Genomic DNA, 24,530 nt, shown 5'->3' with positions numbered 1-24,530 from the left:
CCTGCTGGACCCCAAAAGCCCCTACTCTGCTTACCAGTGCCCAGCCCCGCTCTCCCTCGGGTGGGGGGTGATGGTTTCACAGACCCCCTAGAACACCGGTGGTCTTCATCTCTAGCTTTCTGTCCACTGAACTTTCTAGAATAAACTTAGGGAGTCTTCCAGGACAGCTTGTCTGGTAAATGGATTCATTCAGGAAAAATAGCAACCATGACATTTAAGGTCAAAACACAATGAAAAATTCCATTTTTACACAGAAAAAAAAATCAATTTTGAAACAAGATAAACAAATCAGGCATTCTGTTAGCACTCCCAGGGGGCGTATGTCAGGATCCAGGCCTGCTAAGTAAACCCTTCAACAGTCAACTTCACGAGGCCCACTGTTAGAGGCTGTTCTGGAATTAGGGTTAAGAATCCAGCCCAAGAGGGCCAGTGCTATGATGCAGTGGGCTTGCAATGCAGTTCTGCTTCTGATCCAGCTCCCCGCTAACGTGACTGGAAGAGCAGCAGAAGACGGCCCGAAGAGTCGGGCTCCTTCCACCCGTGCAAGAGCCCTGGATGCCGTCCCTGGTTCCTGGCTTTGGCCTGGCCCAGCCCTGGCTCTTGTGGCCATTTGGGGAGTGAATCAGGACGGAAGATCTCTATCTCTCCCTGTTACTCTGTGTTTCAAATAAACAAACCTTAAAAAAATTATTTATTTATTTGAAAGGCAAATTGACAGAGCGGGGAGAGAGATTATAGGGAGCTGCTTAGGAGTCTAAAACCAAGTCTGTGTGCAGGCCCCCACCGTTTCCACCTGTTCTCTTCATAGACCCCGCTTGCTCCCTTTGCCTCATTAACTTTGGTTACTTCAGGACTCTATAGCTTTGACCTCCACTCCGATATAAGTGTCCTAAATCGAACTCAAATCACCCTGAAGGGAACATACTGTCGCTCATCAACAAATTCTTCTTACCTCCAATATTTCCTCTACTCTGTGTGTTCGGGTTAAACACCTCCTTTACTAGCCTTAGCGAAGCAAATAGCCACCGAGATGACGGGGACAACGGGGAAAATGACAGGGTGGGGATGGTGACAGCAGCAAATGCGGAGCGCTCTGTGTGATGCACCAGCATCCGGGCCGCTCAGTACCGGGGACCAAGGCACAGACAGGTCGTACACGTAGCCCAGTAACTCACAGCAGAGGCAGAGCCAGGATGTGACCGAATCAAGGCCGTCCCCAATTCGCACGCCACTGCCTCTCCATAGGGACTGTCTCCACCCACTCACTGTAAAGACAAGCCTCTTTCCCCCGGTCTTTCTTCCCTTCCCTCTCTGTTCTGCCCCAATGCAAGCGCTCACCCACGGGGTGGTAACAGCCTGCTGGCCTTACTTCCTACCCTCTCCTCACTGCAGTAGTTCTCTCACAGTATATACTCTGGGAGCAACTTTTTTTTTTTTTTTTTAAACAGGCAGAGTGGACAGTGAGAGAGAGAGACAGAGAGAAAGGTCTTCCTTTGCCGTTGGTTCACCCCGCAATGGCTGCTGCGGCCGGTGCACCACGCCGATCCAAAGCCAGGAGCTTCTCCCGGTCTCCCATGCGGGTGCAGGGCCCAAGCACTTGGGCCATCCTCCACTGTACTCCCTGGCCATAGCAGAGAGCTGGCCTGGAAGAGGGGCAACCGGGACAGAATCCGGCGCCCCAACTGGGATTAGAACCCAGTGTGCCGGCGCCGCAAGGCGGAGGATTAGCCTGTTGAGCCATGGCGCCGGCCAGACTGTCATAACTGTTAGCAAGTGCTGTGTCAGTAACAAATCTTTGAGTGTGTTTTGTTTCAGATAGATTCTAAGGAATGAGCATTTTGAAAACTAGACAAACATTCTTCCATTCACTGGTTCACTCCCAAATTCCTGCAACAAGCCAGGGCTGGGCAGAGCCAGAACCAGTAGCCTGGAACTCCATCTTGGTTTCCTAGCTGGGTGGCAGGAAACTAAGTCACTCAGGCAACATCTGCTGCCTCCCAGGGTGCACCTGAGCAGGAAGCTGGACTGGAAATAGTAGCTGCGACTGGAGCCAGGTCCTTGATACCAGATGCCAGGACTCAAGCAGCAACTTCGCTCTCTGAGCCAAATGCCCACACCAGGATAGCATTTTTAAGGACCTCAATACATCTTGCTGGGTTGAAATGCTGTTCTCCAAAGAAACAGTTACATCTGTATCAACTTTTAACACGACAGTACTGAAAATCATTTAAAAAACAAAGCTAGGAGTAGATAATTAGCCTATCAGAGGACTTGGGTTTGATTTCCTGCTTCTGATTTCAGCTTCCTGCCAATGCAGACCTTGGGAGGCAGCACTGATGGCGCCAGTAACTGAGCTCCTGCCACTCATGTGGGAGACCTGGATGGCAACCCCAGCTCCCAGGTCAGCCTCGTTCCAATCCCAGACCAGCCGTTACAGGCATCTGCAATGCCAGTGGATGGGAACTCTCTCAAATTAATGAATATTTTAAAATATTTTAGAGGCTGGCACTGTGACATAGAGGGTAAAGCCGCCGCCTGCAGTGCTGCCATCCCATATGGGTGCCGGTTCTAATACCGGCTGCTCCACTTCTGATCCAGCTCTCTGCTATGGCCTGAGAAAGCAATGGAAGATGGTCCAAGTGCTTGGGCCCTTGCACCCACGCGGGAGACCAGGAAGAAGCTCCTGGCTCCTGGATTCAGATCGGCGCAGCTCCGGCCATTGTGGCCATTTGGGGAGTGAACCAGCAGACAGAACACCTCTCTCTCTGTCTTTCCCTCTCAAATGCCTGGTAGCTCTACCATTCAAATAAATAAATAAAATCTTTTAAAAATCTTTTCCCCTTGCCAAACTACAATTTCCTATTGCTAGGACACGGAAGATACACAATAAAACCAGTTTAACTGATGTTACCAAGTGTCTGCAACTTACAACTAACAAGTACACACAAACTTGAGAACAATATACTAACACAATGATTTGCAGTTCAGCACATTCCCTTGACTTTTAAGAAAATGTCAGCCTAAATCTCCAAAGGTTCCAGTGCCTGATGAAAAGGCAGATATTTTAACTTTTCACAGTTACCAGTTTCAAAAAGATTGTTACTGACCTAAGGAACTGATAAATCCAAACCCAAAATCTATATTTCAGAGTACAAACAACACAAATCCAGATACACACACAATCGTAGTCACAAATCCAGACACACACGCTTAGTCTAGGTGATGGGCCGTGTGCTGAATTTGTGGCTTGAGTTGTGTGTGCAAATGGAGTTCCACGTCTGGTCCACTCCCCTTTGCTCTCAGGGTCAGCTGTCCACCTCTGCTCCGTGTGTCTACCTTGGCTGCACAACATTACGAGAGGAGAGGGCTGTGGGCACCCGAATGCCCTGCCTCCACCTTTCTCTGCTTGTCTCTGATGTTACACAAAGCCTGGTTTATAATCCACTGCAGAGGAAGTAACCCTAAATGAAATAGAAGCGGCCACTTCGAAAAGTCCCAGAAAGCATTTGTCCTGGAGCTCAAGAAATGCACCCATCTTTACGGAAACAACAGAACAAGCCCTAGCTTAGGCCAACGTTCTGGACCCCAAGGATGCTTTCCAATCACTGGAATGCAAGCAACGCAGACTAAACAGAAGGCAAAGAACTACTGAAGTAAACTACCATTGTTTCTACAGGTGAACAGGTCAAAAATTTTATTGGGTTTCCTATTATCTCGGGTGATATAATTCAGACTCACAGGAATTAAAAATGTGATTTAACCTTGCCTCTCCCCCAGGGATGGCCGGTGCACTGAGACATCAAGGCATGGGCGTGGCCAGAGAACGCACTAACTGTGGCCGGAGCCCCAGTAACTGTCATTGACCAGGCTTTCCAGAACCATTCCTGACCCGGCATAACGCCACGTGAGGCTCACGGAGCCACGCTGAGCATCATGGGTGGGATGTGCAGCCACCGTCACCCCCACGCTGCAGGGACTCGTCTTGACTGGTTCTTGGCCACCGCACTGCAGCCACAAGGTAACCACCCGCTGCCGCCACTGCCACTCCAAGCGAAGAGAAGCTAATGATGCTTCTGCTGTTAGGAACTAAGCGAATTATTTAAATATTCATCTCCTGGGATAAGCGGGTTTGCAGCCAGGGCTTTGTTCTACATTAACGCTCACAAAAGGTCTGTGGAGAGCTACCTAAAAAGCTGTCCAGCTTCTGAAACGATAACACAAAACGGGGGTGGGGGAGACTATACAGATGTTCACGAGGGTAAACTGTTAGAAAAACTAAAACATTTCTTTAATGGGTTTCAGAAAGCTGAGATAGAGTTGTTTATCCATATTTTCAAAGACACCTAGAAACAAGAAAAAATGAACTCTGGAAACCAGTATGCTTAGAGACAAACTACGTGAATATGTTCGTATGTGCCTAGAAATAAGAACAAGCATTTATTTAGTATTTATGTGTCAGATCCCTACCCAGTGGAATGTCTCACGTAACGTCCCCTAAATCCTTCAAGCTGCATGCTAACACGTCCTCTTCACAGGTAAAGAAACAGAAGCTTGGCGGGGTGTCCAAGGCTACAGGCTTACAGGTGGAGGTGAAGGAGTGCCAGTCTACAGGGTTGGCTCCCAGAGTTTGCTCATGGACACATCACCAGCTCCAAGTTGCTCGATTGCCATGTTTTTCTCAAGTTAAAATGCAAATTCCATGTTTAAGCTAAAAGCTAACAAGCAATCTTTTTATCTCACGGAAGTAATTTAATCTAGCTTGGCTTTGGTGGAAAAGACAAACAGGCTGTGGGGAAAGCAAAAAGAATATTGCTGTTAGCCGGGAAGAGCAATGCCACGGCTTGAGCCCTGCGCTGCTCTGCACCCCGAGGCGGTCCTCACAGCGCCCAGGGACGTGGGGACGGCTGTTGCACACTTCCCGGTGCCATCACGGTTTCCCATCTCTCTCACAGAGGCCAAGGAGTCATTCACACAAACAACGGAAAGTCTCCAACTGCCAGCTCCCGGGAACCGAGAAACACTCACAGGGACAAAGCCACCACAGGTAACAATGTTGCTGGGCGTGGAAACTGCCCGCCAAATGCTTCTGCTCTCCTTCAGTTTTAGCATCTGCTGGACTCGGATTAAATTCTGAGGGCGACGCCGAAGTCCGCTTCCAGAAACAGCCACCGCTGTCTCAATGGAAGTGTCCCTGCTTTGTCCCCAGGCTCTCAGAGGCGGTGTGTGTGTGTGTGTGTGTGTGTGTGTGTGTGTGTGTGTTCCACGGCGGCACTGAGGGAGCATTGCGCCTGGATCGTGGGGGAATGAGGGGGCTGGATCTGGAGACCACGAGTCCACAAGACCAGTGAAATCTCTGGGCGGACCCCAGGTGAGAATAACAGAGAGACAGGCAGCTCAGGGCCAGCAGGAAAAAATACAAAGCATCCCAAAGTGGCGATTCAAATGCAGGGTGGACGCCATCACCCTTGAAGTTTCCAGCCCACGGGATGTGACATCCGGGATCAGAGCGCTGGATCCAACTCCCTGCTGATGCAGCTGGGAGAGCAAGTGCTTGGGCCCCTGCCATCCATGTGGGAGACCCAGATGGAATTCTGGGCTTCTGGCTTTGGCCTGGCTGCTGTGTCCATCTGGGGAGTGAGCCAGCAGATAGAAGGTCTCTCTCTCTCTCTCTCGATGTCACTCTCTTTCAAATAAATAAATCCTAAAAAACAAGAAGCCCAACTGGCCAACCACCTCTGCTGCCCACTCCACAGGCTGCAGTGTGGATTCCCGGCTACCACAGCTGCACCTCGGGCCCCTGTCTGGCTGAACTTTATTTTCCTGCTTCTCTTCATCTCTTCTAAAGATCAGAGAGATACAACCACAAGTTTAAAACTGACCCTAACAAAAGCCTAGGCTTTACTGATACAGGAGGCTAATAGCTCCGCTGTGTTGTTGATGTTCCAGGGAGATAAACAGCGAAAACTTGGCAAATGCTAATGTAAATATCACCCCCTCCCACCCGCTCATTCCTGATGACTGCACTCATTCCTGGGGAGTGAGCGACGGGCAGAGTCCACCAAGCAGAGCAGGGCATCCTAACCCTGTCAGACGCACCAGGCTACCAAAGAGAACTGAAGGGGTGTAGGCTACGTGTGGCCATTTAGGGGAATGACAGGTAATTTTCTCCCCCGAGAACCACTGCTGTGTGAGGACCAAATTCCTTTCTTTACTTTTTTATTTTTTTAATTTATTTTTTTGACAGGCAGAGTTAGACAGTCAGAGAGAGAGAGAGAGAGACAGAGAGAGAGAGAGAGAGAGAGAGAGAGAAAGGTCTTCCTTTTTCCATTGGTTCATCCCCAGAGTGGCTACTATGGCCGGCACGCTGCGCTGATCCAAAGCCAGGAGCCAGGTGCTTCCTCCTGGTCTCCCATGCGGGTTCAGGGCCCAAGCACTTGGGCCATCCTCCACTGCACTCCTGGGCCACAGCAGAGAGCTGGCCTGGAAGAGGGGCAACCGGGACAGGACGGCGCCCCAACCGGGACTAGAACCTGGGGTGCCGGCACCACAGGCAGAGGATTAGCCTATTGAGCCATGGCAATGACCCATCAGATTCCTTTCAAACCCTGAAAGGTTGCCTGTCAGTCTTGATCTTTTTCCATTTAACTCGGATGCAAAGCCAAGGAAACCTGGGCATGTGGCTGGTAACTGGCATGACTTGTGGGGTTTGGTAGGCGATCCAGAATCTCTCCAAGGCCAAGAGGCAGAACACTTTACCATAGAACAGGCATGTCTAAGACAATCCAGTACAGATGAGGTCCCCCAGAAACAGAGAACTAGTAGCTGGTTAGGCACTATGAAGATGGCCATAACAGCAAGATCATCCATCCGCTGGCCGCAACAGCCAGGACTGTGCCAGGCGAAAGCCAGGAGCCTGGAACTCCATCCGAGTCTCTGAAAGCACGTGGGCCATCTTCTCCTGCCTTCACAGGAAGTAGGAACAGGAGCAGGGCAGCAGGGACTCGTACGGGCATTCTCAAATGGGACGCCAGCATCGCAAGTGGTAGCATACGTCGCTGCACTGCAACACTGGTCCTAGTCATAAGTTTTCTAAAGGAAAACTGGGCGGGCAAAGGCTCAGAGTTCAAATCTATATAGAGAGGCTATAGTTAAATAACTATGAAATGGCATTTTAATTGTAGCCACTGCAGATGGTGGTGTGAGACCTCTATTTACAAGCACTGAGAGAGAGCAGATCATAGACCACGATGTGTAGGATGAACCCATTATTATACACCATGCACATACTTAGCAGTAGGCAGATCTCGGTTTCAGAGCCCCGCTCTGCCATCACCAGGATGGGACCCCTGTTAAGTCACTAATTTCTTTCCATCAAATGTTATTAAGAGAGGAGAAGGACGGTAAAAGGAGGAAGAACAGTAGCAGCCCCTTTGCTTATAGGTTGCCCTAAGAATTCAGTGAGCCAGGTAAAGGGCTTAGACAACTCACACATTCAGTAATACCATTCTCACCATCTCTGGAGAGTGGATTTTACATACTGTTTTTTGCTCATTCAAGCTTCTGACTTATTACCACGGTCATGGATTATTTCTGTTGTTTCTTTTTAAAAAGATGAAACCGTGATGGATGACAAGGGCTGTTTGAGGATGAAGGCAAAGTACAGCATACACGTGGGCTCAGCCTGACAGCCCCTGGGGAGAAACAGTCAAGCACCCTTCCACAGATGAACGGATAAACGAAACGCGACACATCCACACCATGGATTGCTGGTCGGCCATCAAAAAGATGGGGGTTCTGACATCTGCCACAGCACGGATGAACCTCGGAAACACCCTGCAAGTTAAGGAAAGCAGACAGAAAGGGACGCGTATTGCATGAGTGCGCTTCCATGAGCTATCTGGAAAAGATAAACTCATCAGGACAGAGAGCAGATGAAATCCTACGGGGCCCCAGGGTAGGAGGGCACAGAGAACTATTGCTTAACGGTTTGAGTTTCTGTTTGAAGTGATGAAAATATTTTGGAAATAGATAGTTGTCATGGTTGCAAAACACTCTGAATGTAATTAATGTCCCTGAATTGTGCACTCAAAAATGGCAAACTTCACGTCATGTGTTTTAGCTGGTTTTACAGATTAACAGTGTACCCGAAAACACTGAATTACATACTTTCAGTGAGTGAACGCAACAGTCGATGAATTATACATCACGAGCTGCTGAAACAAACAAAACACGACGGCTCTGAATCCCAGCCGGCAGCTCACCGAATGAATGTGAGCACGGATACAGCCGAACAGCCCTGGGAGTCACTCCTCATCCTTCACACGAGGGTAACTGCATCTATGAAGTAGGTTGTGAAGGGCACAGGAAATACAGAGAGCGCAGCAGAGTGCTTCTACTAACTGCGGCGGCCATCATCCTCGTCCTCCTTACACGACGGCCCATTCTGGAAGATGCGTGAATCACTTACTGACCCCCGGTGTCACCCATCCTCTCCAGTATGGCGGATCCAGAGACACCTGGGAGGGGCCGTCCGGCAGATGTAACTGTGGGAGAGCCCCCTCCTGCATGTCCCCCTCCCCCTCCTTATCCAGTGGGCGGGACCAGCCCAACCAACAGCTCCTTACCAGAGACTTCAGAGGGTGCAAAACCCTGCTGCGGAGGCTCCGTGAGCACCTGGGACCTCCCACCTGAAAGCAACCCAACCGCCCACGGAAACAGGGTCCCCTCCTTAAGGATCACGCATTCTAGAATCATCTGTGTGGACGCCATGGTAACCATGATAACGAAACAAGCCAAGGAACTGCAGACTGCTGGTTCTTGATCTCAAGAGCTCAACCGACCCGGCCCCTTCGCCCGTTTCTCACGGCAGCTCCTCCTTCCAATCTTCCCCTCATTTCCCCCAGGCTGGATCCTGGCCAACTTCTCCTGTTCTCCCACAGAGCTGAGGCCCGGCCCGGGACCCTGGGGTGTGGCGGTGGTGAGGTTCTGTGACATGGATCATAATGCCCACGGCACGTACCGGGAGGGGCCGGCTGCTGACCTCTGAAGAGTAGGCTCTGCTTGTAACCAGTGGCTGCGGGCCAGCTCGTGCCTAACACCACAGCCGTGTATTACAGATGCCTCGGAGCGAAGAGCAACTGTTTAGAAAGCTGTCCCTGGACCTTTAATGAGGATTGATGGAAGGAGATGAGCACGGAAGAACGAAGCCGTCGTCTAGAGCGAGGCCGCCGTGGGGGCTGCACCCGGGGCCGCGGGGCCTTTCCACACAGTGACTGCCGCAGACCCAGGAGGAGCCGCCTGCCCCACGGCTGGCAGCGTGCTGCTAGCTCTGGTCCGGGAAGAGTTGATGTTCTCAGGGTGTGCTAGCTTCCCACACGAGAATATCTTTAGATGAGAAACCAGGCCCGCAGGGGCAAGCGGTGCTGGAAATACACAGAGGTGCAGAGTGCATGGGGGCGGGGGGTGTTTCCTGAGTGCACGGCGGGACAGCGAGCCCGCGTGGCCTTTTAAGGCTGCAGCGCCGCCGTGCCATCGGCACCGTCACCCTTGCACTTGGCATGACGCAGCTTTAACCCTCCTCTTCATTTCTGCGGGTGAGAAGACACCCAAAGCCAAGCTGCATGACTGGGTTCTCTCCGGCCACTCAAGGTCCCTTCTCACCCATCTCCTTCAGTTCCCGACACCTTCTGAATCCAAGGCAACTGTAACTGCACTAAGGATTCCATCGCCTTCGAGAATCCGTCACACACCTCCTGCTCACCTCTAATCGGGTGTTAAGAGTTATGGTTTCCCCGAACAAAGTCACTTCCACACCCCCGAACTTTCCAAGTTGTTCTAATGGACCGGAATGCAACTCATTTACACCCAGGACTAGCTGCAGGAAGGGCGGGTTTGCTTAGGAGAACCAGCCGTCACGGCCAGCAGGGCTGAGCTGAACCATTCAGTCACAGAGGCTCCCCACTCTTCAGAGCCATTCCCACAAACCGAGATCATGAAGGGCGCTCAGGTGAGCGCGGGATTAGCCTTGCTCCTTGAAGCCCAGGGAGCAAAGAGGTCACTAAGAGTTAAGTCTCTGGGTGTATGGAGTTTGGTTAGCTAGGAGAGAAAGTGGCGCTAAGATAATTAACTTATGAAGTGTTCCACTTCTACTATGCATCTGACATTATGCAAAGTCTACACCTTACTTCTCAGTGAGCCTGGGGATGAGAAACTGGCTGGCAATTTCTCTGAATACAGATCTACAGCGGTAGCCGACCCGTGGGGGAACTAACTCACGGGTGGAGAGACAAACTACATGGGAGACTTGAGGTGACTTCTGCAGGACAGGCCGCTAATTTGAAAAGGAACTGAATTAATGGCCAGGGGATGGGCACTCCAGGCACAGGGCACAGGGGTCTTCACACGCCTCCCCAGTACTGAGCAGTGTTGGAGAATGGCTCAGGAGAGCGCAGCAGCTGGGATGAGCGTCGAGACAGAGAACGCGAAGGGCCCACAGGCTGAGCTAAGGGGGTGAGACTCTGTCCAGGGCAACAGGGCTCTTCTCGTGTCACTGCAGGGATCCGCCACCCAGTGAGCAAGCCACACGCCTCCGATCATTCTCAGTAAGTGGATACACTTCACCGTGTGGATTCAGGAGAAAAGCCTCAGAGCACCCAGGCCAGCGGGAGCAGCCGGGACCAGCAGCAGTGGCGCCCTGGGGGCTCAGGCCTGGGCCCATCACGTACGCTTTCCTATTGCAGGCTTCACCGCCACCTCTGCTCCTCTCCGGCAGTCTCCGGTCTGCTGACCTCGAGTCTCGCGACTGCCTCACTTTAGAGAGTAACACAGCTCCTTCCAGCAACCAGAAGTGACGGGCTTTGCTTCCAGTCCACTGCCCGAGAGCGCCCATTGTTGCTCCAGTCCAAGTCTCGCTCTGCTACCTGACGCTCTGCTTTATGCCTCCTGAACGTTCAGCCCGCGTCAGGGAGGAAGCCAGCGAGTTCGGAAAGGCCACCCTCTACGTCCGTTTGCCCTACCAGGTAGCACTTAAAATACATAAATAGGGATGACGAGGGGAGGAAAAACAGGCCTTTCTGAAGTTTCTGCAGAATTGCTTTTGCAGATTTTTCCACTGTGGGGGCAGGGGAAGGAGGGGGGGGTCAAGTGAAGGGATTACATGATCTAAAATGGCTTCTGAAAGAATCACACAGCTTCCTGTTTGCCCATCTCCTTTGCTGATATGGAGCCTGGGGTCTCGGGAGAGGCCAGTCTAATATTTTAGACTTCTAAAGAGTTCTCTCGGATTTAAACCTGAAGTGGGAGACTGCTAATTGCGAAATTTAACTTCTACCCAAAATGACTACCTTAAAAACTTAGCTCAACCTTTGTGTCTCTGTGTGCCAAAAGTCACGTTAAATGCCTATTTTAGGAAAAGAACTTAAGTGCGTTTGGGAATCGTTTACTACCTAATAAAATGGCTTAGGGAATAACTTACTGACAAGGTTTATCAAACACATCTAGACTGACTTTCTTCATAAATATACCCAATGATAAATTAAGAGAAAAGTTTTAGGAAAAAACGGCGTGTTTGGGTGAAACGACAGATTACACAGGGAACGTTCCCACGGGATTCCAGCTTTGGTCTCTTTCAAAGATAGCGTTAATAATGATCTTTAAAGGGCACGGGGGAGGCATTACAAAAATGTGCTCAAACTGGCAAACTTTACAATTAAGATTATAAAACCGCTGATGAGGCCAAATGTGCATTTTGAAAAATACACAGGATTAGACAATGAATTAGTAGACTTAAGTAATGATCATTGGTCAGTAACAGATACGGGCACTGTTCTGGAAAAATCACTTTTACACCTTTAACTTCTCCTATGCTCACTGTTCATTTCCTTCTCATCGCCGCCTTTATTTCTTCCTATCATTGCTCCAGGATGAAGGAGGAGACCAGGGCCATGTATGAGATGGAGGCAGGACTCACACACTGGAGTTCTAGGTGTGAATCTCCTTAAAGTCTCAGATACTCCAGCTGCAGTAGCAAGTCCGATCTCAGCGGGACCCTGCGAGGCTGCTAGCAGTAAAAGGACAACGAGTGACTGCACGGTTTCTGCTGGAAGGACCCAGGACCAGTACAAAGCAGTCTTGCCACAGAAGAATGAAGTGAGTCTGATCAAGGTTTCCTAATTACTAATTTACAGAAAATACAGAAACAGACGTGCTAATCAACCCAAAGATGCACTCAACATCATCCACACTACAGAGAACTATGACAAATAATCTGAGTTCCCCACCAAACTGCAAGGGAAAAAAAGGAGAGAGAATGAGAAGGAATATATCGACAGCTAAAGGAACAATGAAACACAAAGACAGGATGGATTTGGGCCTCGATTCAATCAAACAATAAAACATTGTATTTAAAATAAATATTTAAAATCTTTCTGCATTTGAATATATTTGAAATTTTCCATACCTCCCCCTAAATTTAAGAAATCACCATTAAAAACCACAACGCTTAAAGCAAGCTAACAGTCCACGTGTAAACTCTGCTGCCTGTCTACTCCCCTAGGTATCCACCAGTAGGGCTACAGCAGTCGCCACTCAGGTGTGAGGGATCCCTCTAACCCAGTGGGTACCTGAAAGCATGGGTACACACACACTGTGCCATTTCCCCCACTATGCATACCTCGGGTAAAGCTGAATGATACATTAGGAACAGGAAGAGATTACCAACAGCAGTAGTGAAACAGAACAACGGCCGGCACCGCGGCTCACTAGGCTAATCCTCTACCTGTGACGCTGGCACTCTGGGTTCTAGTCCCGGTTGGGGTGCCGGATTCTGTCCCGGTTGCTCCTCCAGCTCTCTGCTGTGGTTCAGGAGTGCAGTGGAGGATGGCCCAGGTCCTTGGGCCCTGCACCTGCATGGGAGACCAGGAGGAAGCGCCTGGCTCCTGGCTTCGGATCGGCGCAGCGCGCCAGCCGTGGCAGCCATTTAGGGAGTGAACCAACAGAAGGAAGACCTTTCTCTCTGTCTCCCTGTCAATGATATGCTGTAGTGAAAGTTTGTGTGAATGTGGCTTCTCTCTCATAGTCTTCCTGAACGGTGCCCACCCTTCTCAGGACCACTGGAGAGGACTCCCTGCCTCTGTGGTGCCGTGCAGTGAGGCCAGTGAGGTGGGCACTGTGACCTTACGTAAGGTTATGTGAACACGGGCACAGCACGTACCATGTGCAAAGGTGGATAAAGGCACTGCTTACTTCCCTATTTATGGTGCTTTCAAATATGTATACAAGCTAATTAACACCTACATTACCTCCCATACTTGTTTTTTGTTTCAAGAATACTTGAAGGCCAGCGCCGCGGCTCACTAGGCTAATCCTCTGCCTAGTGGCGCCGGCACACCGGGTTCTAGTCCCGGTCGGGGCGCCGGGTTCTGTCCCGGTTGCCCCTCTTCCAGGCCAGCCCTCTCCTGTGGCCAGGGAGTGCAGTGGAGGATGGCCCAGGTGCTTGGGCCCTGCACCCCATGGGAGACCAGGAAAAGCACCTGGCTCCTGCCATTGGATCAGCGCGGTGCTCCGGCCGCAGCGTGCCGGCCGCGGCGGCCATTGGAGGGTGAACCAACGGCAAAGGAAGACCTTTCTCTCTGTCTCTCTCTCTCTCACTGTCCACTCTGCCTGTCAAAAAAAAAAAAAAAAAAAAAAAAAAGGAATACTTGAAATCTACTCTTAATAACTTAAGTAGATAATACACTGCTATTAACTACAGTCACCATGTTGTACAACAGATCTCTTGAAATTATTTCTCCTAACCGGAATTCCTACATCTCTCCTCTCTCTCACCAGTCTGCCTAAAGGGCCTAAGGCATTGGAATCAGAAACTCAATTAGATGGCTGCATTCCCACGATCATCCTAGCATTAGTCACAAAACGGAGGCAACCTATATGTCCACCCATGGGTGAACAGACACAGAAAACGTGGTCCACGCGTACACTGGAATGCTAGTCATCCCTTAAAACATTCACGTCAGAGGCATCAGGATGGATGAACCAGGAGGACATGATGCTAAGTAGAATATGCCACACAGTAGAGGATGAATACTATATGATCATAGCTACAGAAGAAACCCAAAACCGTTCTTTAAAAAGAGTTATTTTATTTATTTATTTGAAAGGCAGAGCCAGGGTGGAGGCGGGGTGGGGTGGGTGCATCATTCCCCAAATGGCTGGGGCTGGGCCAGGCCAAAGCCAGGAGCCTGGAAGTCCATCTGGGTTTCCCACATGGCCGGCAGAGACCCCAAGCACTTGGGCCATCTTCTGCCACTTCCCCAGGCTCATTAGCAGGGAGCTGGATCAGAGACAGAGCAGCAAGGACTTGAAGTGGCACTCATTATGGGATGCCAGCTTAACTGGCTGCACCATTAGCACCAGCCCCACAAAATACCTTTAAATATAACACTAGGGGCTGGTGCTGTCGCGTAGCGGTTAAGGCTGCCGCCTGCAGTGCTGGCATCCTATATGGGTGCCAATTCGAATCCTGGCTGCTCTGCTTCCGATCCAGCTCTCTGCTGTGGCCTGGGAAAGCAGTAGAAGATGGCCCAAGTGCTTGGGCCCCTGCACCCACGTGGGAGACCCAGAAGCTCCGGCCATTGTAGCCAATTGGGGAATGAACCATCGGATGGAAGCCCTCTCTCTCTCTCTCTGTGTTGTGTAACTGTTTCAAATAAATAAGTAAATCTTAAAAAAAAATAAATATAATACTAGCTCTGAGGGAGAGAGGGAAAGCAGCACTCCCATGTCGAGCACCTACCAAGTTTCCATGTGCATACCAGCCATCAGACTTGATGGAATTAATCTACTCTTCATAAACAGAAGATGAGAGAATCAGAGTTCAACCTGAGGCTCAAGTGTGTCTAATCTCTTGGGGGAAAAGGTCAGTGAACCCAAACAGATCTGTACAGTCATGGTTCTGAGATGCAATCAAATACTCAGTAATATTAAGAAACAACTAAAGGGCTTGTACAAACAAAGAGAAAACGTCAAACAAACCCACCCAGAACGTCTTCCTGTCTACACATCCCCCTTTCAAGAACCAAGGTCAGGTGTTAAAACAAGCAGAGAAGACAAGACATGTTCCAGGAATATTCTCTCAATGGCACACGGCTACAAAGCTAACATTTCACACTAATCTAAATATTTAACTTTCTGCCCCCCGAGCTTATTTTAAAGCATCCAGTCAATAGGATTGCTCCGTCTGTGTTACGTTTACTTTACAGGCAGACTCCTTTACGAGATAAAGTTCCTTTCTTTTTTAATTTGATGAACATTCTGGCTATTACATGTCTTGCCTTTCCACTTTTGATTTCACGGAGGGAAACTGCTAGGCACGTAGAACCAGTTTTCATTACTCTTCTGCTGACACAACCTCGAGAAGAGGAGGAAAAGAAGAAATCGCACATAATCTGTAATCGCAGTGAAATACCACAGTTCCTGAGTATTGACTTCTAAAATCCTACAGTATGTTTCGTTTCCAAACATCTTATCCTCAGCAGAGCTGCCGAGCTGGGTTTTTCTGCAGATGCTCTGCATCCTGGGCACTTGGGGAAGCACACTGAGGCTGGCCTGAGCCCACACGAGGTGGGCACTCCAAAGCTCTGGCCGCTGGGAAATGGTGCTATTTCCTCCCATCAGTAAGATGCCACCCCAACCGTGCCCCTGGGCAATCAGAGAAGAAACAGGACTTGTCGTCCTCTGCAAGCACCTGTGAACACAGACGCTTCCCAACCACACTCAAGAATAACGAAAGGGACTGAAAAAACAAATGAAAACAACAAACAGTGACCACACATGAGGGACGAATCTCTCCTGCTGAAAATTTGCAATAAATGGGAAAAATAATGAAGTCAGCTTTCTTTGAGGAACTATACTTGAGGAAAACAGAATTACAAAAATCATCATCGTGCTATTGGAATAATGACAAGATCAATGGATGAAACCACAATGGGACGCATTATGCAGTACACAGCACCTGCAGCGATGCATTCTCGCCCAAGAACTGCAAACCTGAATTAACCAGGCCTTTCTGAACAATGAAGCCATTAAGTTTACAGAAAGTAAAGGGGACACTGGAACAAGCCAAAGGATACCAAAAAAGGAAGGAAACAGACAGATTCAGAAGGAGGGCCCTTTCCCAGAAGGCAGCCGCTTTTCTCGGCAGACCAGTGACATAGTTAGGGAAGAGAGGCTGTGCAGATGAGAGGCACTGCAGACACAGAGCAAGCACACTGACCCAGCACAGACTGAGAGGACAAGGGCAAAGCCATGATTCTAAACAGTGGGGAAACTTGGTAACTATTAAATATGAACGATGGGCTTCTGGGATTGATTGTAACAGTCTCTCTATAGTTTGGTTTATTTGAAAATGGTTGGCGGGGAGGAAAAGCTGGTGCTATATAGTAGTGGGTTAAGTTTCTGCCTGCAGTGCCGGCATCCCATGTGGGTGCCGGTTGGAGTCCCAGCTGCTCCACTGCCGATCCAGCTCTCTCTATGGCCTGGGAAAGCAGTGGAAGATGGCCCAAGCACTCATGTGGGAGACCCGGAAGAAGCTCCCGGTTCCTGGCTTCAGGTGGGCCTGTCTTCGGCTGTTGCAGCCATTGGGGCATGAACTAGTGGATGGAAGACCTCTCTGTCTGCAACTCTACCTCTCAAATAAATAACAGAGTTGGACTGGAAGAGGAGCAGCCAGGACTCAAAATGGCTCCCAGATGGGATGCCAGTGCTGCAGGCCGGGGCTTTAACCCACTGTGCCACAGTGCTGGCCCCAATATATCTTTAAAAAAAGAAAATACAAAGAGTGAGAGAAAGTGAAACGTCCCTCTCTGCCAAAAAGAACTCAAACACAAACCACGGAGACACCCATCTCCTCTGTATTGTGACTTTAAAAAGCATTTTCTTCTGTAAACTTGCAAAGCGGACTGTGGACACGGACACCCCATGCCAAATGCGATTTCTGTTATCCAGGGTCTGCTTGCACCAGCAAACACACCTCATCTTCTTCCCCCAAGTCACTGAAGACTTTCAACAGAGGCTTTCCTTCCCAACTGAACTCGGGCCTCCGGGTGGGGCACAACAGGTGGGCGGTGTCTCATCAAAACATCTTTCTCTGCTGACCAGGAGAGAGACAGAGACGGGGAGGGGGAGAGTGAGAGGGAGAGACAGGGAAAGAGAATGTGTGTGTGTATATGTCTATGTGTATATATATACACGTGCATGTGTGTATACATGTATGTGTGTGTATATGGGTGCATGTATGTATATGTGCATATATGGGTGTGTGTATGTATGTATATGTGTGTGTATATATGTGTGTGTGTTTGGCAGGGAGGATGAGAATCAGCAATCCCCTTATTCTCTGTATGCTTTCACCCACCTGTCACATGGCTCAATGAAATGATGGCTTGAAAGCAATCATACTGCTAGCCAACTGCGTAAACCTAAAGCCCTGAAATCCCACTCAGCCAGGTGGGCATGAAAGTACAGCAGAGGAAACCCCAGTCTGGCCAACACATTTCTTTCAGCATTGAAGGACCAGGAGTAGGGAGAGGACCCGGCAAACCTGTGCCTGGAATCCCAGGCACAAAATCTGACATCACGAATGTCATGTTGTTTCAAGCCAAAAACAAAAAAAGCTCCTCAAACCAGAAACAACCCCCACATCCCTGCCACCAAAGAGCACAGGAAACCAACATGCCCTCCCATATATCCATTTCTCGAGTTCGCTAATTCCAGAAATGTTTCTCTCAAGTGGTAAGAGCAGCGAGTGAAAAGCTGGCAATGGTTTCCTCTCCCATCACGTTCCTGAGATCCACCCTAACAGCCCTGGTGGGCGGCATCACTTTCTATTTCTTTCTCTGCACTCTTCAGCTTCACTGGGTCATAGCTGTCTTGTGCTCCTACACTGTTGGTGGCTACTGCCTCAGCCTGTAGAACCTTGTGCACATTCTCTGCCCACTGGCATCTCTCTCTTCAACTAAAGGGTTAACAGTACCTCCTGAGAGTCTCAGCCTTAGACTGCAGTCCCCTTACAGGCCCCTCTCCCTCACTACCAGGTAAATACCGGAGCAGAACTGTGTCTTATTCAGCTTTTTAATCTCTCACCGCCCCTCAAATGTTTGCTAAGCTCAAGTGAGAAAACTAGAACAGGAACTCAGTATAACTTCCTGCACAGAGCTGTTAATGTTTGACCAGCTTGATCTCCTGGACCTGCTGAGGGGGATTTAATGACAACACAGACAGACACTCCTCCACCCTCAGCCACTAATTAACCTGTTCTGTGCACAGATGCTGCTGCTTCTCTGCATCTCAGTGGCACACACAGTGCACAGGGCCCTGGGCCTGCACAGGTGACACTGCACCACTGTCTACCTCCGTCACTCTCCTACACTTCCCCCAAGAACAAGAGCCCGACCTACACACACTCCATTGTATGGACCTGCTGTATATATACTGATACAACCTGGCAGGTGTGATCCCACTCATACAAACAACTCTGCAAATCTGTCTATTCCCCCACGATGTTCAACACTTTGAGCTACTACGGCCAGATGTAACACCTGCTCCAAGTCTATAGCAGACATCTAACTTTAAATGTTCGAGAGGATTTTCAACTTTGGTTCAGGACACCGTGGCAACTGTAAAACTTTTGAAGGACTCGAAAGAACCTTTGTTCATGTAGGTTTGGGATTTATTATTTATCATTCTAAAAGATAAAAATGATATTAATTCAGAGCAGGGGTTTGGCATAGTGGTGAAGTTGCCATTTGGGATGCCCACATCCTATTATCAGAGTGCCTGGTTCAAGTCCCCACTGCTCTGCTTCTGATCCAGTCTCCAACTAATGTAGACTCTGTGATGCCTTGTGTACTTGGGTCTCTGCCACCCACACTGGAGATATGTTTGAGTTACTGGGCTCCTGGCTTTGACCTGGCCCACCCAGGGCTATTACGGACACTTGGTGGGGTAAGCCAGCAGATGGAAGATCGATCTCTCTGCCTTTCAAATAGAATGAAAATAAATGCTAAAGTATGAATTCATTTAAAAAGCCTCGTTTATATATTAATACAAACTAGGTATTCCAAAACAAGAAAAGTTTAAATCTTTGCAAATCTCTTTAGTATGTGGCCATAGGGAACAACTGGATTCTTGTATCTGCTTTTCTTTGAACTGGTTCTCTTTAATGGGGTGTTGGTGTCAAGTGTTGGCCTAACCCACTGTGCAACAATGATGGCCCCTCGTTATGCAACTTATAAAACTCAAATTCACTGACATTAACCACAATCTGTTGAGACACTAACTCATGATGGCAGACAGACGTTTTCAAAAATTTCCTTTTTTTGTTTTGAAATTCAAATTTTATTGTTGGCAATAAACACATGTTGCTTTCCTTGAAAAACAAAAAACAGTCTGATCTCATAAATTTTGAAGAGAAAGTCTGCCAAATATCCGAGTCTGGATAACCACAGCTTATCGGTACCAAGGGAGCACAGCAAGAGGCACCGGCTCGCTCCAGGAGGAGTTCACGTACACACCGTGTTTTGTCACACCAAATCAGCGAGACTGGCACTTGAAGCTGAAAACGAACATGCTGTAATTCCTTCAAAGATTTCCCATCTCCTGGCCTTTTCTCTACTACATCCCACTGGCCCTGGTTCGGCCAGCAGACGGCAGCAGAATCACTGGCCCTTGGCACACAAAAAGGGTCCGAACCCCTGGCCTAAAGGCTCCCAACTGCTTCTCTCCACACCTCTTGCCATTTCAGCCCCTCCCATCAAAACCCTCAACCTCAGCACCTGGGGGCCAGCAAAAGGGGGACAGAGGGATTGGCGCCCTTCCTTCCCACCTGGCCAAGGGTGGGAGGGGAGGGGGTGCCTCCCCTCCCCGCACACCTACCCAGTGCCATTCCGGGTCACAGGGGGAAGACACTCGAGGGCAGGTCCCTTCTAAAGGGACCACTACTCAAGCTGCTCCTAGACACCCACCCACAGGTTCAACTGTTCTGCCCCTGCTCCTGTCCCCCGGGCACAGCGGCCCGGAGCTCAGGGAGATACCGCCATGCCCAGCAGGCTCCTTGCTCTCCCTGGCAGTTCATCTTGGAGAAACTTCTCAGAGTGGCACCTGAGACCCTCACGCTGCACCTGCCCTCCACCCCGAGGCATTAAAAAAAAAAAAAAAGAAAGAAAAAAGCAGAGTGTGGGGGGGATGCATGTGGGGAGAGGCCCCCTGCTCCGCCCTGCCGCACACAAGAATGCATGTGCTGGTTCACTCCCCAAAATAGCCGCGGAAGCCAGGAGACTGGATGCTATCCAAGTCTCCCACTGGTCTCGCCACCCTCCACTGCTTTCTCAGGTGCGTCAGCAGGGAGCAGGGTGGGAGGCGCAGCAGCCGGGACTGGACCCAGGGCTCCTCTGCCGAACGCTGCAGTGGCAGACGGCAGCTTAACCCGATGCACCACAGCTCCGGACCCTGTGGTCCTACTCTGCAACAGCAACATGGATGAGGCACGGCTGTGGTTACAAAGCACAATGAAAACACGATTTTACAGTCTAAGGAGAGGGCTCAAGGAAGGAGGAGATGCGGCCTATTTCTCCAATACAGAGAGGCCGAGACTGTGATCGTGTGGAAGTTGCACCTGTCAGATTTGTTCTCTTAAACTGGACTGAATCATTTTCTCTAAATTACAGACCCAACATCTTATTAGATAATCCCTCCCATTTCTACATTATTTTTGCCTTTTTTCAACTGCAGAACCAGGTTTTTCTCTCTCTCTTTCGAATGTATTCGAAAAGCAAAATAACAGAGAGATGAAGATCTTCCATCTGTTGGTTCACTCAAATGCCTTCAACAGGCAGGGCTGGGCCAGGCCGAAGCCAGGAGCCAGAACCGCACCTGGGTCTGACCTGCAGGTGGCAGGGACCCAGGTCCTTGGGCTGTCATCTGCTGCCATTCAGGCACCTCAGCAGGAAGATGGACTGTAAATGGAGGTGGGACTTTATCCCAGGCACAGCAGTACAGAATATGGGCTAACCCGCTGCACAATGCCTGCTCCAGACCAGACCACATCTCTTTTTTAATTTTTTTTTTTTTATTTTTTGCCAGGCAGAGTTAGACAGTGAGAGAGAGACAGAGTTACAGACAGTGAGAGGAACAGACAGAAAGGTCTTCCTTCCGTTGGTTCACTCCCCAAATGGCCACCATGGCTGGCGCTGCGCCGATCCGAAGCCAGGAGCCAAGTGCTTCCTCCTGGTCTCCCATGCGGGTACAGGGGCCCAAGCACTTGGGCCATCTTCCACTGCACTCCCGGGCCACAGCAGAGAGCTGGATTTGGAAGAGGAGCAACCGGGACTAGAACCCAGGGTGCCGATACCGCAGGCAGAGGATTAGCCAAGTCAGCCATGGTGCCTGCCCCAGAACCACATCCCTTAATCCCATCTCATTTACATAAAATCAAGAAAGGCTTTTTGCTACTCTGTTCCTGTCTCTAAAAGCTAAAAGTAAACAATCTCTTGCCATTTTCTCACCAGGCTGTGGGACTCCACAAGGAAGAACTGCCTATGGGCACATCGGCTCCTTACCCACCAAGTCAGTGGACTGCTTATGTTGGCTTCCTAGCACAGATGTCTCAAAGGAGTGCACACAATGAGGTCTTAAGATCCCAATCCATGACAAACAGGGCCAGAACTGTGCCTTCTCCCGCATGCTCATTTCCATGTGAATGATTCGAAACACCCCTAAGTGAACTGTTCGTATGTCATCCATTTATAAAGTCAGGAGGTAAGTAACCCACTCCTTATAGAACTAAGGTACATACACGGTTCAAAGTTAGTGCTTGCATGCCTCCGTTTATAGAGGCCAATTCACAATAGCAAAAGTATGGAGTCAACCCAGATGCCCATCAACTGGTCACTGCATAAAGGAAATCCATTATATATATTACTCAGCCATTAAAGAAGAAATGAAATCTCGCAACAAAATGGATGCAACTAGAGATTATTACACTAAGTGAAAGAAGCCAGCCGAAGAAAGGAAAATACCACGCTTCTGTTATTTGTGGAATTTAACAGAGAGATTATAAAAATTGTGTGTGTGGATGTCATATCACTTGGTATTTAGTTGTAAATACTACTTCACTAAAACATACCACGTAAGTGACAAAACACTTGTCTTTCTCCACATTAAAAAAAAATGGAGAAGAGGGAATAGTGAGGCCTCTTGGGGTACTAGTAATATTTTTTCTTAATTAGGGCTCTGGGTATGAGTGTGCTCAGAAGACAAAAAACTCATTTATAGGTACACTTATGTGCATTTCTTGATATGTACACTGTATTCCAATGAAACATTCAAACTTTTTAAAAAAGAAAGTGGCATGGATTAAAAATTTGTGCCCCTGAACTCATAATTATATTCCCGAAAGTCCTACATTACTGGTACTAGGACAGTGGAAATTTAATCCAATTATGACATTAAGAGGTAGGGGCCTTTGGGAAGTGATTGGGTTAGGTCATTAGGGTAGAGCTCTGGAAACCAAGTCCTGGGGGCTTTATAACAGACGACACAGCCATGTTCAAACTGTGCTACCCGGGGACTCGGCCAGCAAGAATGCTGTCACCAAAGGCGGAACCAACGGTACCCAATTCATCATGAACTGTCAGTCTCCAGAATCATGAACCAAAGTACCTTGATAAAGTCAGCCTGCCTCAGGCATTTCACTATACTAGTGAAAAACTCACAACTGTTGACTTCAAGTTTATAAGATTCAGAAAAAAAAAATTATTCGAGAGAGAGAGAGATCCCATCTGCCAAGTGTCTGCAAATGTGGGGGCTGGGCTGGGTCAAGGCCAGGAGCCCAGAACTCAATCCAGGTCTTCCATGTGGATGGCAGGGACCCAACCTCCTTAGCCATCCTGGCGTCTGCACTAGCAGGAAGCTGGAGGCGGGAATGGAGCCCAGGCACTCCCATGGATGCCGAGGGCATCTTCACCATTAGGCTGAGCTTCTCAGTTTCTGAAGCAGCAAACCAGAGGGAATGAAGTGCACCAAACTAATGGCATAAAGAATTTCTTTACACTTTCCTGGACTGCTTGAAAATTTCTCTCCTCCGAGAAGCATGTATAATGTTTAGCACTAGGGTCTCCTGCAACATTTTGGTTTTCACTTGCATCATGCTCCTGGCCAGCGTGATCAGGTATAGGTACTGATGAGTCCAGACCCCGTTCCTCTAAAGAACACCTGCAGTGGTGGTCGGCCTGCGTGCTTCCCCAGCAGGTGCACATCCAGTCTTTCCCATGCTGTGTATCACTGCCCTGGCTCTGTGCCAGGGGCCCCAGGGAACCCCAGACAGGTTCAGGCTAACTCTCATCATGGCAGGGGACTGGATGGTTCAGATTTTGTATCTGCCTGGGAGGGCATGGGCTAGACCCTTTACAGGCCTTCCTCAACTTCCATGGGCTCTTGGCCAACAAAGGGCAGAACTCAGTTCCAGAGAGTGAGGGTCAGTATGGGAGAGGCGGGGAAGTTCCTGGGCTATGGCAGGCCAACAAGGAAGCGGTCTGATGACTCACCCAAGGGTTCCCCAGGTAGCTAAGAGAGCTGAGCCTCGGGCTGGGAAGGGGTGGGGGCAGGGATGAGGGAGCACAGTGTGTGAGCGGGAAGGAGATTTTCACTGTACAATTCCCTGGTCTATCAGTGATTCTCCAACCAAACTCCAGGTCAAAATCACCCACACAGCTTCGAAGAATGCAGAGTCTAAGTCTTAGACCAGCCCCACAGGAAGACGCACCACTGGAAACTTCTGGAACCCTTTAATATGGGTTTTGCAACATGAGAAAGGCGGTGGGGGGAGCGGGGGGGTGGGAGCAGGCGTGGTTTCAGTGAAGGCTCTTGGAAGTGCTGGCTGCCTGCAGCTTTAAGAGCATGACTTTAGGGGCTGGCACTGTAGCAGAGCAGGCTAATCCTAATCCACCACCCACAGTGCTGATATCCCATATGGCACAGGTTCAAGTCCCCGCTGCTTCACTTCCAATCCTGCTTCCTGCTAATGTGCCTGAGAAGGCAGCAGAGATGGCCAAGTGCTTGGGGCCCTGCACCCACATGGGAGAGGCAGAAGAAGCTCCTGGCTCCTGGCTTTGGATTGGCCCAGCTCCAGCCGTTGTGGCCATTTGGGGAATGAACCAGTGAATGGAAGATACCTCTCACTCTCACTCTGTAACTCTGCCTTTCACATAAATAAAGAAATCTTAAAAAACAAACAAAAACAAAACAAACAAACACACACACTACTTTAAAAGGTAAACAGTATAAACTCAGCAAAGGCACTTAGCCTTATAACAAAACTTACCAAATTCGAAACTTTACATATGTGCATTTTATTGTAGCAAAATCATCTTGATGCCACTATAAATTTTTAAAATCCCCTCAAGCACACCTCCTGGGAATATGACCAGATAAAAAAAGCATAAAAATACGTGTGTGGCATCTTAAAAAACAATTCCACA

At 49.3% G+C, this 24,530-nt stretch overlaps 1 protein-coding gene and 2 long non-coding RNA genes across 9 annotated transcripts in view; 1 reads left to right on the top strand and 2 right to left on the bottom strand.

Moving 5' to 3' along the window:
* RBPMS (RNA binding protein, mRNA processing factor) overlaps positions 1–24,530 on the bottom strand; it is a 171,575-nt gene that overhangs the window by 27,356 nt on the left and 119,689 nt on the right. The gene's annotated exons all lie outside the window — the stretch shown is intronic.
* Positions 961–8,834, bottom strand: LOC138848504 (uncharacterized). Its single transcript, XR_011386343.1, has 2 exons — positions 8,625–8,834; positions 961–7,833 (listed from the first exon to the last, which is right to left on the bottom strand). It is a non-coding gene; the product is annotated as an uncharacterized lncRNA (long non-coding RNA).
* LOC103346343 (uncharacterized) lies at positions 8,830–12,424 on the top strand. The gene is made up of 2 exons (XR_515776.4): positions 8,830–11,018; positions 11,921–12,424. It is a non-coding gene; the product is annotated as an uncharacterized lncRNA (long non-coding RNA).

The sequence above is a fragment of the Oryctolagus cuniculus genome, chromosome 2 (assembly GCF_964237555.1).
Source record: "Oryctolagus cuniculus chromosome 2, mOryCun1.1, whole genome shotgun sequence".
Lineage (NCBI taxonomy): Eukaryota > Metazoa > Chordata > Mammalia > Lagomorpha > Leporidae > Oryctolagus > Oryctolagus cuniculus.
The sequence above is the reverse complement of the archived record's forward strand: the minus strand, read 5'-3'. Positions and strand labels throughout refer to the sequence as shown.